The sequence below is a fragment of the Osmerus eperlanus genome, chromosome 24 (genome assembly GCF_963692335.1).
Source record: "Osmerus eperlanus chromosome 24, fOsmEpe2.1, whole genome shotgun sequence".
NCBI lineage: Eukaryota > Metazoa > Chordata > Actinopteri > Osmeriformes > Osmeridae > Osmerus > Osmerus eperlanus.
Window position 1 is genome coordinate 8,443,453 of NC_085041.1, and position 12,868 is coordinate 8,456,320.

Below are 12,868 nucleotides of genomic sequence, written 5' to 3' on the forward strand. Positions count from 1 at the left end.
CTTAAGACAAGAAAGGAGTTTGGTAAATAGAACAGAATAAACAAGGCAACCAACTGCATTCAATAAAACATTTTATTGTACAATATGTCCTGTGTTCTTCCACTCCTTTTGTTTGTAGTGATCCGGTGATCTTCTGGCTATGATACATGTACAGCTAGCTAGAGTAAAGGTGTTGCTTACGTAGCCCTACAGTCTAGCTCCAACTGCATTTAGAATCTAACAAGCTTACGATAAACTTTAAAGCTGGCTATATAAAATAATACTAATAACAATTGATATGTGGTGGTCGAAATATGAAAAAATGCTGGATTTTCGTGAATTTACCAGCTAACTTGCTTCGGACCACTTAATTTGCAATTCATTGTTGCTAGCTCTACTAACTAGGCTAATAAGAGCTATATATAGAAGACTTACTTTGTATGCCAACGAACACCAATAATTATAACTAATTTGACAGACTATAAGCCAACTGACTTCTTGTTATGATACACGTGCTCTCTAGGTAGCTTCAGTAAAAGTGTTGCTTATGTTACTAGCTAGACCTACAGTCTAGCTCTAACTGCGTTTCGAATCAAACAAGCTATAATCTTACGATAAACTTTATCTAAAGCTAGCTATATGAAATACTACTAATAACAATTGATATGTGGTGGTAAACATATGAAAAAATGAAGGATTTTCATCAATTTACCAGCTAACTTGCTTCGGAAACACTGAAAATGAATGGGGTTGAACGGTGGAAAATGCAACGTTTGGAACTACAGGTCGCATGTGACACGCTTTACTTCCGCATTCCTCGATAACAATGGGAGTCTATGGAAGTGTCGCAACTCTCTTTTTCTATGGCTCTGGGTTGCAGATGGGTCCATTTAATATGAAACAAGCTGAACCCCCTTTGAGACAAGCTATTCTAACAACGTTTTCACCGGCAGTATTTTTCAGATGGAATCGCGATTCAAACGGTACCATCTGCTAACTGAAAATATGCCCTCAAACGCGACTTTTTGGTCTCAGTCTAGAGCCCTGCGTGGAGAAGCTGAATTGTTCTACGAGCAAGCTAGCCTAGCTGCTGTTGCTAGCCAAACTTCACTGAGGGGATTGTTTGAATGCGCCAGAAATTAACGTTTCTTTTGACAAAGTTTAGGCTGTGGCATTGAATACAGCGACGCACCACACAAGCTTGAGTTTAAATACATAATTTATTGTGACATTACTTACTGTACATGCAAGTCTTGAATTGCTTAAATGTATAATGCTGCTAGTAAATCACGGCACGATACAATACTTGCTGTGCAACAGCAATGCACGTTTTATCCATGCATCGTTGCTAACGTGTGCTGACGTTGTGAAGTAGGCTAGCACTGAGTTCCCTTCGTTGACAAAAGGCACTTTTTACCACAAAAACTGAATTTCAGCCTAAACCGTGCAACGGAATGTAAATAACAATACAAGCAACTCGTGCGATTGTGCGATTAGCGTGTGGTGGGCCTAAAAAAATGAAAACAAAAGTCCATAGCCCAGGGGCCTCAAGTGCTATTAACCCTTGTGTTATCTTCGGGTCATTCTGACCCATCAGTCATTGTGACCCACCGTCGTATTGCGACAACTTTACCGCATACCAAAACAAAGTGAATCATTTTCTTTTAACCGTTGGGCTGTCTCAGACCCCCCACATTGCGACGGTTAAAAGAAAATTATTTTTATTTGTTTTTGTATTGGGTAAAATTGGGTAAACACAACGATGGTTCGTTATGAACCTTTGGGTCATGTGACCCGAAGGCAGCACAAGGGTTAAGACGCCCCTGTCCCCTACACGAGCGTCTGGCTATTATCAAGTTGTGGTAGTGATTGGGGAAACGAAGCTTTCCGAATCAAGCCCGAAGCAACGAGCCATTTGAAGCAATTGCATCGAAAAGTATCGTTTTTTTCTGAACGTGTGATGCATCTTCTCCATAGGGACATCTGCTGGTTAATTCATAGTATGGCGACTGTATTGAGTGATTGAAAGAATGGAGTGACTTCAAGTCCTCGAGATCTCACAATCGTAATTAGTACGTTTTTTTCTTTATTTGTTTTTGATTTTCACTATACACATGTTTGTATTCTAAATTACAGTTGTGACTATACACTGACTTTGTTTAAGTTCAAGAAAGCAAATTAAATAAATAAATAAAAAGAGGCTACATACAGCAGGGGGGTATTCCAGAAAGCAGGGGACCGTATTACGAATCAAGATCAACATGCTCTGGATTACTTTAAAGATCCTGTAAAGTGGAATTGAAAATTAGTTTTTAAGTTCATCACACCACAGAAGAATGTGTTGTTACCCATCCAAATTCGAATGAGCAAGCATGTTAAATTAGGCTTTGAAATCGTCAGTAAATCTGAGGTCTTCTCTGCTTGAGACTGGGGGGGGGCGTGTCGCCTGAAAGAGCTGAAGCTCCACCCCCTCGAATTTATGGAATTTAGCAACAACAGCAACACTAGCTAAATCAATTGCAGATATCAGAACAGACCTACCTGAGTCTCTGAGTGGTATACCCACATAGCAAGCACTGTTGGCCCGCTGAGTGTTGGCACAATCGGCTGAAGTCCGGGTCGGCTGAAGCATTGTCTCACTTGATCGGGCCGACTCTGGCATGGTGTAGTCGTACTGACTACATCACACTGTACCTGGCCCGATTATGGTTCAAGTTATGTGTTACGTTGTTGATTCACGAGCATGACCGCTTTAGTCTGAGTGTTGGCACTATATCGGCTGATGTCCGGGTTGGCTGAAGCTATACGGTCTCATTAACCCTCGTGCTGCCTTCGGGTCACATGACCCAAAGGTTCATAACGAACCATCGTTGTGTTTACCCAATTTTACCCAATACAAAAACAAATTAAAATAATTTTCTTTTAACCTTTGCAATGTGGGGGGTCTGAGACAGCCTAGCTGTTAAAAGAAAATGCTTCACTTTGTCTTTGTATGCGGTAAATTTGTCGCAATACGACGGTGGGTCACAATGACTGATGGGTCAGAATGACCCGAAGATAACACAAGGGTTAAGTTGGGCCGACTTTGGCATGGTGTAGTTGTACTGACTACATCACACTGTACCTGGCCCGATTATGGTTCAAGTTATGTGTTACGTTGTTGATTCGTATGTATTAATTACTTTGTCTTTGCATCGTACCAGCTGAGTAACAATGCAACCGTCTATGATCTGACGTAGATAGGTCAAAGTGACGTAGATCGGTCATTTTTTGGCTCCGCCCATTAAAACCTGATCTGAAAACGGAAGAGAAACTGTTCTACGGTCTAAAGGATGATTTAACTCCACATTTCAGTGCAACAAAGTTTTCGCGCTTTGCACATGCTTTCAGGAACTCATTTCACACGTATATAGCCTAATGTACTGAGAAGCAAATCATGGAATCTGCTTTAGAGGATCTATAAGTTACACGAAGCCTAACAATCGCAATCACGATAAGCAGTGTGCGAATTCTACAATTACAATCGGGGGGGTCATCTCAGTGCTCATTTCGGTCTTTTGTCACGTACTCCCACCACACATCGTATTTCTCACGCGGAAAAACTATTTATAATATATTTAACCCTTGTGTTATCTTCGGGTCATTCTGACCCATCAGTCATTGTGACCCACCGTCGTATTGCGACAGATTTACCGCATACAAAGACAAAGTGAAGCATTTTCTTTTAACCGTTGGGCTGTCTCAGACCCCCCACATTGCAAAGGTTAAAAGAAAATTATTTTAATTTGTTTTTGTATTGGGTAAAATTGGGTAAACACAACGATGGTTCGTTATGAACCTTTGGGTCATGTGACCCGAAGGCAGCACGAGGGTTAATATGCCGCAGCGCCCAACCGAAATGTCTCTGTCCGCGCCTCTCTCACTATGGAACCGGCAGGAATAGAGCCCGTCTCCCCTGGAGTTCTAAGTTGAGCCTGCCACTTATCACCCAATCAAAAAAAAGAAAAGGTCTACACAATAGCTAATCAGAAAATAGCACTATTGCTCAAGCAGCCCTACATTTAATCTCAGCCCTAAAGAATAATAATAATTTAAAAGTTAATGAAGAAAGGGACATCTTTAGTTTTTTCATTCATTCAATATTTTGCATAATAATACATAAATGTATGAATTGTTATCCAGTGAAATTAGGGATTTATAGGCATGCAAACTCCTCACCTTTTTGAAACCAAAATAACCTACGTTCGTGGCCATGGCCAACACCCGTGCTTCCCAACTTTACTTTTTAAATTTAATTTTTTTTATTTAATACATTTTCTTCCAGGGGAGCATGCCCCCGGACCCACTTAGAGGGTCGGGGTTTCGCCGTATCTTTCTTACCTTTTTCACCCTTGACCTGTTTGCATGCCTGTTATTAGCAAGGGGGTTTTGCACTTTTGCAAGGCACTGTATTCATGTCACATTGTCATTGGGGGCTGAGCACCCCTAAAGGTCTGATCTTAGAATCGCCCCTGAGTCTAGGCCTAGTCATATCGTTATCACACGATGACTGACATTTTGTCACATTATAAACATATTTTTCAAAATAGGATTAGTAATTTTATTAGCACTAAATACATTTAAGTGTTATGCATAGTCGATGTTAAAGGTCACTTTTAAAATCATGTCATACTTTATCATTATATCCTGGCCATGGATGTATTGATCATTGCTGCCTTTCAAAAATGTCAGGTAAAAAGCAATTCATTAATTAATTTTGAGGGGGGGGGGGGGGGGGGGCTGGGGGAGGGGAAATGTCACTCTTGCCTGTCTTCAAAACTTGAGACCCCTGGCAATGAGACAGACAAGCTATCTAGCGATAGCTATCTTTTAAATTGGTGGTTAACCATGTTTCTATCATTAACATTCTTGTGAATGTTCTACAGCCAATTGCCATTACAAATACATTCGTGACAGATTTTTGGGGTATTAGATAGCAAACTTGCCTTTCTTGCACTCTCACGACGCAGAACGCACCGCTACACTGAGGTGATTCAACAAAGCTTCTGTATTGCACACTGCCTGGTCACTTGCGCGTGGTGTTTCTTTAGTTTTATTGGGCACTGGTCACTCGCGCTGTGTTTATTGAGTGAATTTTTACTATGGCAGTCAGTGTAATAGTGTGTGATATTCCCTGCCATAAAGTCAACATTTCTGTGTATCGCCAACCTGTTATTGAATGAATATGGTAACTATATTGTGATATTTACAATTACAGGTAAGAACGATATATAAATGTGTCGACCCCTGTGCTTTTTACCTCTTTTGGGGGGGTCCGAGCCTTAATTTCAAACGAAATTCGTTTGAAATTCGAAATTCGTTTGAAATTCGCTTAGTTTAATTAAAACTGTAGACATGCATGGAGTCCATTCAAGGCTAATCAGACAAATGCGGGACGGTTGTGCAAATCAGCAATGTAACATTAGCGCAGTAAACTAGCGATTTTTAAAAACGTTTCAGGTAAGAACATGGTTGCAAATACAAATGTAGGCTACAGAACTGTGTAGAGCACAAAACAAGACTGTCATAATTTTTTTTATCAATTATTTAAGACGAAAATATTACATTTATGGGACTCTGGATGATCTGTCCGCCATTGTTGCAGATAGCGCAGTATTCATATACCCCTAGGTTTCAACTTAGGCTGAATCCCAATACTACAGTACCCCTTACCCCTAGCCCTTAGTTTCCCCTAGCCCAGGGGTCGGCAACCCAAAATGTTGAAAGAGCCATATTGGACCAAAAAAATAAAATAAAAAATGTGTGGAGCCGCAAAAAATTAAAAGCCTTATATAAGCCTTATAATGAGGCAACACATGCTAGTGTCTATAGACCAATTATTTGTTTGTAAACATTCGGGATGCGCGCGCAATGTGGCTGCAGAAAACCGGGAAAGGATAGCCTTTATAATGGCTAGAGAAGTACACGGATTATACAACTAGTTCGATTTAAAAAGACCAAAAAGGTCGAGAAGGACAGCCTTTAAGAGAAAAGTCGATTCCCCATTGATCTGTCACATCCGAATTTTGATTTGGGTTACGGAAGACTTGAAATTTGAGTGAGAATGTCGCCAGGCAGACCGCATCTTATGCGGCAGCTATGTCTTCACATCACAAAGTTCATAATTTTACAGTCAATTATACACCTTAAAAGTCAAGCAGGGCAGCTTTAAAGAGATATGGGAATTCAGCTTTTAGCCAGCTGGTCCGATTATTTTTGTGATTTGTGTAAAACTGGCAATCTGAGTGAGACTGCGTCCCCGTTACACTGTTTTGACGTCGTTAGCCTCAGTCAGACTCGGGTCGCTCACTGGCAGTGTGCACAATGTTGTATTTCACTCCATTCCCCACTATAAACGTCAGGGAGGACTGCTTTTTGTAGATACAAGCCTGCTGAAGATAGCCAGCATCTCGGATTTATTTAACCAAGCCTGTTTCATTCATCATTTGCCTGAGAAAGCGACCTTCGTTAGCCAGGCTAGTTTTGCCCGAGCCAGCCTAGTTTTGCCCGTTCACTCCATTCTACAGTAAAAACGTCAGGGAGGACTGCCTTTTGTAGATACGAGCCTGCTGAAGATAGCCAACATCTCGGATTTCTTTAACCGAGCCTGTTTCATTCGTCATTTGCCTGAGAAAGTGACCTCCGTTAGCCAGGCTAGTTTTGCCCTATCACTTGGTCAGGCTATTTATAGGTATCGGCGGTCAAGTGACTTTTGTGCATGGACAACCGAGGTGAAATCAGTTTCATATTCGAGATTCAACAGACATTCATATTCGTACCTCCGTTCAGGCTCCGCGTCATATTTAGGGACCGGGGTAAAAGAGTAGACAGTCAGAATGTTTCTTCAATATCTTTGTAAAAAATCAACATAGAAAATTTAAACTTGTTGCACATTCTTCTACTACTAGCTGACCAAGTTGTCCAAGCTTTGGTTTGGTGATAAAGTTGATTATTGATTAACCCATAGACAATAAATCAATAAAACACCAATATTTCAGTATTTCCTCAATATCTTTGTCAAAAATGAAAATAGAAACTTTGAACTTGTTGCACATTCTTCTAATACTAGCAGACCAAGTTGTCCAAGCTTTGGTTTGGTGATAAAGTTGATTATTGATTAATCCATAGCCAATAAATCAAGAAAAAAACATTTTCCAATATTTCATCAATATCTTTGTCAACAATTGTCACTGAAACTTCAAACTTGTTTCACATTCTTCTACTCCTAGCTGACCAGCTTGTCCAAGCTTTGGTTTGGTGATAGAGTTGATTATTGATTAATCCATAGCCAATAAATCCATAAAAACACCAATATTTCAGTATTTCCTCAATAACTTTGTCAAAAATGAACATAGAAACTTCAGACCTGTTTCACATTCTTCTACTCCTAGCTGACCAAGTTGTCCAAGATTTGGTTTGGTGATAGAGTTGATTATTGATTAATCCATAGACAATAAATCAATAAAACACCAATATTTCAGTATTTCCTCAATATCTTTGTCAAAAATGAAAATAGAAACTTCAGACCTGTTTCACCGTCTTCTACTCCTAGCTGACCAAGTTGTCCAAGCTTTGGTTTGGTGATAAATTGATTATTGATTAACACATAGCCGATAAATCAACAAAAACACCAATATTTCAGTATTTCCTCAATAACTTTGTCAAAAATCAACATAGAAACTTCAGACCTGTTTCACATTCTTTCACTCCTAGCTGACCAGCTTTTCCAAGCTTTGGTTTGGTGATACAGTTGATTATTGATTAACCTATAACCGATAAATCCATAAAAACACCAATATTTCAGTATTTCCTCAATATCTTTGTCAAAAATGAAAATAGAAACTTCAGACCTGTTTCACAGTCTTCTACTCCTAGCTGACCAAGTTGTCCAAGCTTTGCTTTGGTGATAAATTGATTATTGATTAACAAATAGCCGATAAATCAACAAAAACACCAATATTTCAGTATTTCCTCAATAACTTTGTCAAAAATCAACATAGAAACTTCAGACCTGTTTCACATTCTTTTACTCCTAGCTGACCAGCTTGTCCAAGCTTTGGTTTGGTGATAGAGTTGATTATTGATTAACCTATAGCCGATAAATCCATAAAAACACCAATATTTCAGTATTTCCTCAATATCTTTGTCAAAAATGAACATAGAAACTTCAGACCTGTTTCACATTCTTCTACTCCTAGCTGACCAAGTTGTCCAATATTTGGTTTGGTGATAGAGTTGATTATTGATTAATCCATAGACAATAAATCAATAAAACCCCAATATTTCAGTATTTCCTCAATATCTTTGTCAAAAATGAACATAGAAACTTCAGACCTGTTTCACATTCTTCTACTCCTAGCTGACCAAGTTTTCCAAGATTTGGTTTGGTGATAGAGTTGATTATTGATTAATCCATAGACAATAAATCAATAAAAACACCAATATTTCAGTATTTCCTCAATATCTTTGTCAAAAATGAAAATAGAAACTTCAGACCTGTTTCACAGTCTTCTACTCCTAGCTGACCAAGTTGTCCAAGCTTTGGTTTGGTGATAAATTGATTATTGATTAACACATAGCCGATAAATCCATAAAAACACCAATATTTCAGTATTTCCTCAATAACTTTGTCAAAAATGAACATAGAAACTTCAGACCTGTTTCACATTCTTCTACTCCTAGCTGACCAAGTTGTCCAAGATTTGGTTTGGTGATAGAGTTGATTATTGATTAATCCATAGACAATAAATCAATAAAACACCAATATTTCAGTATTTCCTCAATATCTTTGTCAAAAATGAAAATAGAAACTTCAGACCTGTTTCACCGTCTTCTACTCCTAGCTGACCAAGTTGTCCAAGCTTTGGTTTGGTGATAAATTGATTATTGATTAACACATAGCCGATAAATCAACAAAAACACCAATATTTCAGTATTTCCTCAATAACTTTGTCAAAAATCAACATAGAAACTTCAGACCTGTTTCACATTCTTTCACTCCTAGCTGACCAGCTTTTCCAAGCTTTGGTTTGGTGATAGAGTTGATTATTGATTAACCTATAACCGATAAATCCATAAAAACACCAATATTTCAGTATTTCCTCAATATTTTGTCAAAAATGAAAATAGAAACTTCAGACCTGTTTCACAGTCTTCTACTCCTAGCTGACCAAGTTGTCCAAGCTTTGCTTTGGTGATAAATTGATTATTGATTAACACATAGCCGATAAATCAACAAAAACACCAATATTTCAGTATTTCCTCAATAACTTTGTCAAAAATCAACATAGAAACTTCAGACCTGTTTCACATTCTTTTACTCCTAGCTGACCAGCTTGTCCAAGCTTTGGTTTGGTGATAGAGTTGATTATTGATTAACCTATAGCCGATAAATCCATAAAAACACCAATATTTCAGTATTTCCTCAATATCTTTGTCAAAAATGAACATAGAAACTTCAGACCTGTTTCACATTCTTCTACTCCTAGCTGACCAAGTTGTCCAATATTTGGTTTGGTGATAAAGTTGATTATTGATTAATCCATAGACAATAAATCAATAAAACCCCAATATTTCAGTATTTCCTCAATATCTTTGTCAAAAATGAACATAGAAACTTCAGACCTGTTTCACATTCTTCTACTCCTAGCTGACCAAGTTTTCCAAGATTTGGTTTGGTGATAGAGTTGATTATTGATTAATCCATAGACAATAAATCAATAAAAACACCAATATTTCAGTATTTCCTCAATATCTTTGTCAAAAATGAAAATAGAAACTTCAGACCTGTTTCACAGTCTTCTACTCCTAGCTGACCAAGTTGTCCAAGCTTTGGTTTGGTGATAAATTGATTATTGATTAACACATAGCCGATAAATCCATAAAAACACCAATATTTCAGTATTTCCTCAATAACTTTGTCAAAAATGAACATAGAAACTTCAGACCTGTTTCACATTCTTCTACTCCTAGCTGACCAAGTTGTCCAAGATTTGGTTTGGTGATAGAGTTGATTATTGATTAATCCATAGACAATAAATCAATAAAACACCAATATTTCAGTATTTCCTCAATATCTTTGTCAAAAATGAAAATAGAAACTTCAGACCTGTTTCACCGTCTTCTACTCCTAGCTGACCAAGTTGTCCAAGATTTGGTTTGGTGATAGAGTTGATTATTGATTAATCCATAGACAATAAATCAATAAAACACCAATATTTCAGTATTTCCTCAATATCTTTGTCAAAAATGAAAATAGAAACTTCAGACCTGTTTCACCGTCTTCTACTCCTAGCTGACCAAGTTGTCCAAGCTTTGGTTTGGTGATAAATTGATTATTGATTAACACATAGCCGATAAATCAACAAAAACACCAATATTTCAGTATTTCCTCAATAACTTTGTCAAAAATCAACATAGAAACTTCAGACCTGTTTCACATTCTTTCACTCCTAGCTGACCAGCTTTTCCAAGCTTTGGTTTGGTGATAGAGTTGATTATTGATTAACCTATAACCGATAAATCCATAAAAACACCAATATTTCAGTATTTCCTCAATATCTTTGTCAAAAATGAAAATAGAAACTTCAGACCTGTTTCACAGTCTTCTACTCCTAGCTGACCAAGTTGTCCAAGCTTTGCTTTGGTGATAAATTGATTATTGATTAACAAATAGCCGATAAATCAACAAAAACACCAATATTTCAGTATTTCCTCAATAACTTTGTCAAAAATCAACATAGAAACTTCAGACCTGTTTCACATTCTTTTACTCCTAGCTGACCAGCTTGTCCAAGCTTTGGTTTGGTGATAGAGTTGATTATTGATTAACCTATAGCCGATAAATCCATAAAAACACCAATATTTCAGTATTTCCTCAATATCTTTGTCAAAAATGAACATAGAAACTTCAGACCTGTTTCACATTCTTCTACTCCTAGCTGACCAAGTTTTCCAATATTTGGTTTGGTGATAGAGTTGATTATTGATTAATCCATAGACAATAAATCAATAAAACCCCAATATTTCAGTATTTCCTCAATATCTTTGTCAAAAATGAACATAGAAACTTCAGACCTGTTTCACATTCTTCTACTCCTAGCTGACCAAGTTTTCCAAGATTTGGTTTGGTGATAGAGTTGATTATTGATTAATCCATAGACAATAAATCAATAAAAACACCAATATTTCAGTATTTCCTCAATATCTTTGTCAAAAATGAAAATAGAAACTTCAGACCTGTTTCACAGTCTTCTACTCCTAGCTGACCAAGTTGTCCAAGCTTTGGTTTGGTGATAAATTGATTATTGATTAACACATAGCCGATAAATCCATAAAAACACCAATATTTCAGTATTTCCTCAATAACTTTGTCAAAAATGAACATAGAAACTTCAGACCTGTTTCACATTCTTCTACTCCTAGCTGACCAAGTTGTCCAAGATTTGGTTTGGTGATAGAGTTGATTATTGATTAATCCATAGACAATAAATCAATAAAACACCAATATTTCAGTATTTCCTCAATATCTTTGTCAAAAATGAAAATAGAAACTTCAGACCTGTTTCACCGTCTTCTACTCCTAGCTGACCAAGTTGTCCAAGCTTTGGTTTGGTGATAAATTGATTATTGATTAACACATAGCCGATAAATCAACAAAAACACCAATATTTCAGTATTTCCTCAATAACTTTGTCAAAAATCAACATAGAAACTTCAGACCTGTTTCACATTCTTTCACTCCTAGCTGACCAGCTTTTCCAAGCTTTGGTTTGGTGATAGAGTTGATTATTGATTAACCTATAACCGATAAATCCATAAAAACACCAATATTTCAGTATTTCCTCAATATTTTGTCAAAAATGAAAATAGAAACTTCAGACCTGTTTCACAGTCTTCTACTCCTAGCTGACCAAGTTGTCCAAGCTTTGCTTTGGTGATAAATTGATTATTGATTAACACATAGCCGATAAATCAACAAAAACACCAATATTTCAGTATTTCCTCAATAACTTTGTCAAAAATCAACATAGAAACTTCAGACCTGTTTCACATTCTTTTACTCCTAGCTGACCAGCTTGTCCAAGCTTTGGTTTGGTGATAGAGTTGATTATTGATTAACCTATAGCCGATAAATCCATAAAAACACCAATATTTCAGTATTTCCTCAATATCTTTGTCAAAAATGAACATAGAAACTTCAGACCTGTTTCACATTCTTCTACTCCTAGCTGACCAAGTTGTCCAATATTTGGTTTGGTGATAAAGTTGATTATTGATTAATCCATAGACAATAAATCAATAAAACCCCAATATTTCAGTATTTCCTCAATATCTTTGTCAAAAATGAACATAGAAACTTCAGACCTGTTTCACATTCTTCTACTCCTAGCTGACCAAGTTTTCCAAGATTTGGTTTGGTGATAGAGTTGATTATTGATTAATCCATAGACAATAAATCAATAAAAACACCAATATTTCAGTATTTCCTCAATATCTTTGTCAAAAATGAAAATAGAAACTTCAGACCTGTTTCACAGTCTTCTACTCCTAGCTGACCAAGTTGTCCAAGCTTTGGTTTGGTGATAAATTGATTATTGATTAACACATAGCCGATAAATCCATAAAAACACCAATATTTCAGTATTTCCTCAATAACTTTGTCAAAAATGAACATAGAAACTTCAGACCTGTTTCACATTCTTCTACTCCTAGCTGACCAAGTTTTCCAAGATTTGGTTTGGTGATAGAGTTGATTATTGATTAATCCATAGACAATAAATCAATAAAACACCAATATTTCAGTATTTCCTCAATATCTTTGTCAAAAATGAAAATAGAAACTTCAGAC